This window comes from Lithobates pipiens, unplaced genomic scaffold (assembly GCF_037356315.1).
Source record: "Lithobates pipiens isolate NorthernLeopardFrog02 unplaced genomic scaffold, aLitPip1_a1.2 Scaffold_25, whole genome shotgun sequence".
Lineage (NCBI taxonomy): Eukaryota > Metazoa > Chordata > Amphibia > Anura > Ranidae > Lithobates > Lithobates pipiens.
The window spans coordinates 140,300,646-140,307,076 of record NW_027507787.1 but is presented as its reverse complement, the minus strand read 5'-3'; positions in this window follow the sequence as shown (position 1 = coordinate 140,307,076).

Sequence of the window (6,431 nt, the reverse complement as noted above, 5' to 3'; positions counted from 1 at the left end):
CTACAGATTGTCAACTCTTCCACCATGCTGCACTGTAGACTCTTCTAATGCAGCGTACACACAACCGGTTTTCTCACAGGAATAAACTCTGGAGGTTTTTCTGACGGAGTTCCAACGGAGTTCTGCTGAAACTGTCTTGCGTACACATGATCACACCAAAGTCCGATCGTCAAGAACGCGGTGACCTACAACATGACTACAAAAAGGAAGTTCAATAGCCAGTAGCCAATAACCTCCGTCTCGTACTTGCTTCAGAGCATGCGTCGTTTTTGGTCCATCGGAACAGCATACAGTTGAGCAGTTTTCCTGATAGGAATATTTAGAACATCTTCTATTTCTATGTCCGTCAGAAATTTTTGAAAAAAAGTGTCCGATGAGGCATTCACATGATCGGAATATACGATGAATAGCTACCGTCTGACCTTTTTCTGTCTGACATTCCACTTGTGTGTACATGGCATGACTCTTCATCATACCACTTATCCCTCTTTTTGTTTGCATGGGTTGGCCTTGTGGATTTACCATTCTGCTTGTAGTTTAGTCTGTTCCTTTTCCACATCCGAACCTTCTTTCTTTTGTTTGTTTTTCATAACTTATTCTACGGTTTACCGATTCACATCCTCTTCAGAGAAAATAGTGGGAAATCAGCGCGCAGTTTCATTTATAGAAGCTGCCTTTCCTTCATGCTCCATTCACACATGGGCATTTTAAGTTAACACTGAATAAATGGCTGCACGCCAAGATCTATCAAAATTCTCATTTAATAACAAACATTCCAAGTGTTACAAACAGTTCAAATGGTAAACCCATTCAAATGGTTTGTAACACTTAGGATGTTTGTTATTGAATAAGAATTTTGATGGATCTTGGAGTGCAGCCATTTCTTCAGTGTTGATCGTATGCGGAGGCGAGCCGAGGCGGGCACCTGTGATATCATTAGGCTTCCTGTCTCACCTGGAGCAGCGAGTTCTTTTGTTTGGATATTGTGCATTTTAAATTGCTCTGCTAAAATGACAAATTGCACAATGCAAATTTCAGATGCCATTCACTTTAATGTCGCCTAAAAATGTGGTGCCATTCTGCCATGATAAATTGCGTTGCAGTTGCGTCACACTGCATCAAGTGAAGCTTGTCTCCCAAAATGAAGTAGGAGCTCTTTTGGGGTGACAAGCATTGCATGATGAGGTTTGCTACGATTGCAGTACAATTTATCACACGACAACCGTGGCAAAACCACACAATCTCTCATTTTAGCAGAGTGGTTTGAAATCACGCCGATTCTTCCCTCAAATTCAAAACACCCAGGTGTGAATGGAGTCTTAAAATGGTAGTAAACCATAAAAAAAATGCCAGACTGTAAGCTTTAAGTGAGATGTATTTACAATGAAACAAAATCCTTCCAAACACAAACACACAGCAAACATGAAAATGTAAGTTAACTAAAAGGCCCAGTGACAAAATACCAGACTAATTGACAACTAACTATATAAAATGTATAAAAAATTGGGAACACTGAAAATCAGGAGGAAACTGCAGGTGCAGGAAGAAGATGGAAAGGAGGATAACAAAACTGGGATCAGGAGCAAGGGGGGCAGGTACAAGGCAGCAAGATACAGGTTAAAGGGCAGAGCCTGGAACAGGAGCAGGAGCAAGGCAAACAGAATCTGGCAGCAGAATAACACTTAGTGCGAGAGGCACTTAGTAGGGGAGTGTTAACTAGGTTAGAGTCCATAATTACATAGTTACATAGTTGCATAGTTAGTCAGGTTGAAAAAAGACAAAAGTCCATCCAGTTCAACCACAAAAAAAATAATATATATATATATATATATATATATATATATATATATATATATATATATATATATATATATATATATATATATATATATATATATATATATATATATATCATACCAGCCCATATACCCACAGTTGATCCAGAGGAAGGCCAAAAACCCTAGCAGAGCATGATCCAATTTGCAAAAGCAGGGGAAAAAATTCCTTCCTGATCCCCCGAGAGGCAATCGGATTTTCCTGAATCAACTTTACCTATAAATGTTAGTACCCAGTTATATTATGTACACTTAGGAAATAATCCAGGCCTTTCTTAAAGCAATCCACTGAGCTGGCCAGAACCACCTCTGCAGGGAGTCTATTCCACATTTTCACAGCTCTTACTGTGAAATGATCCTGCGCAAACAAATAAGTGTATAAAATGATAATAAATCTATTAAGTGACAAGTGCTGTTAAAAACGAAATACATATATGTGATAAAAAATTTGAAAGCAAGCACCAATAATATGTCCATATAAATAAGTCTCTTAATGGCATAAACGACACCAGAAGAACTAAAATGAATTCCCATCAGAGAAACAAAAGATGAAAAAAATGCACGGAAAAATATGGGCTCTCAGAACTCTCACCTCTACTCCTTGATTGAACAGCACATCAAGTAAAATAAATGTATGAGTCTTCTATCCGTTGTATCCTCTACCACCAGGGGGTCTTCTACTGTTAGCAGCTTGAAAAATGTGGACACCCACACTAGACCACCAGGGAGCTGTTCATCCCTGTAGCAGCTGTAATAGGACCCAGGCAGCGACCTATACAAATGTATGCCACTCACTGTGATATCAGAAGATCACCTACACTTGCCACAAAGAAAACAGGAAGCACATTTGGGATGCCTTTTCAGAACAGATGCTTTTACGCCTGCCCATCAGGAGCCCATGACGATGGTTTGAACGTTTGAGCCTTATGGCCAATAACTGCAAGCGGCACCGGTTCCAGTAAAAGCGTCAAACATTCGGCCCGAATGGGGAGCCTCAGGATCCGCTATTCAGCGCATGCGCCGCAGCCTTTCTCTTTTAGTTTAGTTCTCATTTTAGTGCTTCTGGTGTCGTTTAAGCCATTAATAGACTTATTTATATGGACATATTAATGGTGCTTGCTTTCTAATTTTTTATCAAATATATTTATTTCGTTTTTAACAGCACTTGTCACTTTATAGATTTATTATCATTTTATACACTTATTTGTTTGCACAGGATCATTATGGACTCTATTTTTATTTTGGTATTATGTGAATACTATTAGATCCAGCTGCAATTTTTTAGTACTTTGTTTACAATTTGCACATGTATACATTTTATTTTTATTGCTGTTAGTGTACATTTAGTTCATGAGGATTTTCTATAGTACTTCATATAAGCACTTGTTTGCTATTTTTAGTTTTTGTATATGAGATTTACCACTATTTATTTACCACATTCGTAGTTTTCCCTTTTAGGTAGTAGCGCGAAGGCTATTTTTATATTATTTAATTGTTAACTAGGTTAATTGTATATAGGAGTATTTACATATACACGGCCAGTTCTGAAGATTCTTGAACAAAAGTAAGTTTGATCTGCAATATACATTTATTGATGGGTTTGCATAATATATACAAAATCACCTTTGCAAAATAATGTACAGTAAAAGTATAAAGTTAGTTTACCTCTCAGCTTCAGATCTGTTCATACTGAGTACATGTGTGTCCCCAGAACAAAGAGAGGGCACAGCTTTGTAACAATTCATTATATCCTCTCTCCTTTCTGTACAGTGGCTAATATAATGCACCTAATTGGTCACTATACCTAGCAAATGTATACTGAGCACAGCCTAATTGGAGGATTCACAACAAGGCTTCTGTTTACAATCCATGTGAGGTGTGCTAAGGAAGGACGATGGTCAAACCTTGGAAGTAGAAAACTATTTACAGTAACAGAGGTTGCTGGTTGCCAAATGGTTTGATGCCAAAACACTTGCTTAATGGGCCAATTCTGAAACTTCTCTCATATGTAAAAAATTACTTACAACCCCCAAAATTTTAATTTTTTTTACAGAGGCCGTAGAGAAAAAAAATAGCATTTTTTTATGTCATGCACTGTTTTTAAAATGCAAGATAGGAGGCCCCAAAGTCAGGTCGCAAAATGTCATGCACTTTTCTGCATCAGAGATACATGGCCTCAAAGTCAACTGTGACCATCTGCGGCAATGTAATTTGGTCATTAGGGCTGGGTGTTATGGTAAGTGGTTATCCGTTAGGGTTATTGTTTAGGATTAAGGGTTGGATTAGGGTTAGGGTTGTTTAGGGTTAGGGTTAGTGTAAGGGATATGGTTAGCTGTTAGGGGTAGGGTTAGTGTTAGGGGTTAGGGTTAGTGTTAGTGTTAGGGTTAGGATGAATGGTTAGGGTTAGGATTCTGGATATTTTAATAAGGCATTAAAAAATATTATACTACCATATACAGCAGCAAATAATTAAAATATATTAATCAGTACATATTTCACGATAAAAATATATTAATAAATTGGCCAAATAAATTTAAAACAATTATTAAAAATCTAATTAACATAGATTTGCTTTTAAATAAAACAATTTAAACCTAGAAAAAAATTAATAAAAACATATATTAACCACTTGCCGACCGCCGCACGACGATATACGTCGTCAGAATGGCACGGGCAGGCATATGGGCGTATATATACGTCCCTGCCTTCCCGCGGGTGGGGGGCCCGATCGGGCCCCCCCCGGTGCCTGCGGTGGTCGGTATTCGTTCGGGAGCGATCCGGGATGAGGGGGCGGCCATTCATTCATGGCCACGCCCTCGCGATCGCTCCCGACGAATAGAAATGCTCCGTGACATCACTTCCTCTCCTGTAATGTAAACACAGGAGAGGAAGTGATGTAATCTCTCCTCCGTGTCGGTATTTTTCATTCCGGCACCGAGGAGAGAGGATCGGTGAGTTGCACCAACACGACACTACACAGTAGAACATGCCAGGCACACTCACACCCCCTTTCACCCCCCGATCACCCCCCCAATTACCCCCCCCCCCCCCAGTCACAGTGACACCAATTGCATTTTTTATTTTTTTATTTTTTTTTGCATTGGTGTCATTTGTGACTGTAATAACTGTTAGGGCAGTTAGGGTTAGCCCCCTTTAGTTCTAATGTACCCCCCTAACCCCCCCAATAAAGGTTTAACCCCGTGATCACCCCCCGTCGCCAGTGTCACTAAGGCTGGGTTCACATTGCAGCGGTTTATGAGAACGAATGTGATTCGCACCGCACTGCAGTGCAAATCACATCCGATCTCTGTGCGATTCGAGTTCAGCCATACAGATAGTATGGCTGAATTCGCGCCGCACCCGCCGCAAATTCGCACGGGACCCTTTTTTTGGTCCGCAGCAGAATCGGATCGCATGGGTGTTCACACCATGCGATCCGAGTTTGCAGATCGCACTGCGATATGCGAACTGATATGGGGGTGTCATTAACATTTGACTGACACTCCCAGCAGTTCGCATAGGACAGTGTGAACTGCCACCGGGAGGCATGTGATGCGGGAACCCGCCGCGGATTCGTGGCATTCCCGCATCGCTCCAGTGTGAACCCAGCCTAATAAGCGCTGTATTAGTGTCACAGGTGACGCTAGTTAGGCAGGTAGGTATTTAGGTTCGCCGCAACTTTTTATAGCGCCAGGGACCCCCATATACTACCGCATAAAGCCCCCTGATTGCCCCCTAGTTAACCCTTTCACCAGTGATCACCATATAACTGTTACAGGTGACACTGGTTGGTTAGTTATTTTTTTATAGTTTCAGGGCACCCGCCATTTATTACCTAATAAAGGTTTGTGACTGTAATAACTGTTAGGGCAGTTAGGGTTAGCCCCCTTTAGTTCTAAGGTACCCCCCTAACCCCCCAATAAAGGTTTAACCCCGTGATCACCCCCCGTCGCCAGTGTCACTAAGGCTGGGTTCACATTGCAGCGGTTTATGAGAACGGATGTGATTCGCACCGCACTGCAGTGCAAATCACATCCGATCTCTGTGCGATTCGAGTTCAGCCATACAGATAGTATGGCTGAATTCGCGTTGCACCCGCCGCACCCGCCGCAAACTCGCACGGGACCCTTTTTTTGGTCCGCAGCAGAATCGGATCGCATGGGTGTTCACACCATGCGATCCGAGTTTGCAGATCGCACTGCGATATGCGAACTGATCTGGGGGTGTCATTAACATTTCACTGACACTCCCAGCAGTTCGCATAGGGCAGTGTGAACTGCCGCCGGGAGGCATGTGATGCGGGAACCCGCCACGGATTCGTGGCGTTCCCGCATCGCTCCAGTGTGAACCCAGCCTAATAAGCGATCATTTTTCTGATCGCTGTATTAGTGTCACAGGTGACGCTAGTTAGGCAGGTAGGTATTTAGGTTCGCCGCAGCTTTTTATAGCGCCAGGGACCCCCATATACTACCGCATAAAGCCCCCTGATTGCCCCCTAGTTAACCCTTTCACCAGTGATCACCATATAACTGTTACAGGTGACGCTGGTTGGTTAGTTATTTTTTTTATAGTTTCAGGGCACCCATTTATTACCTA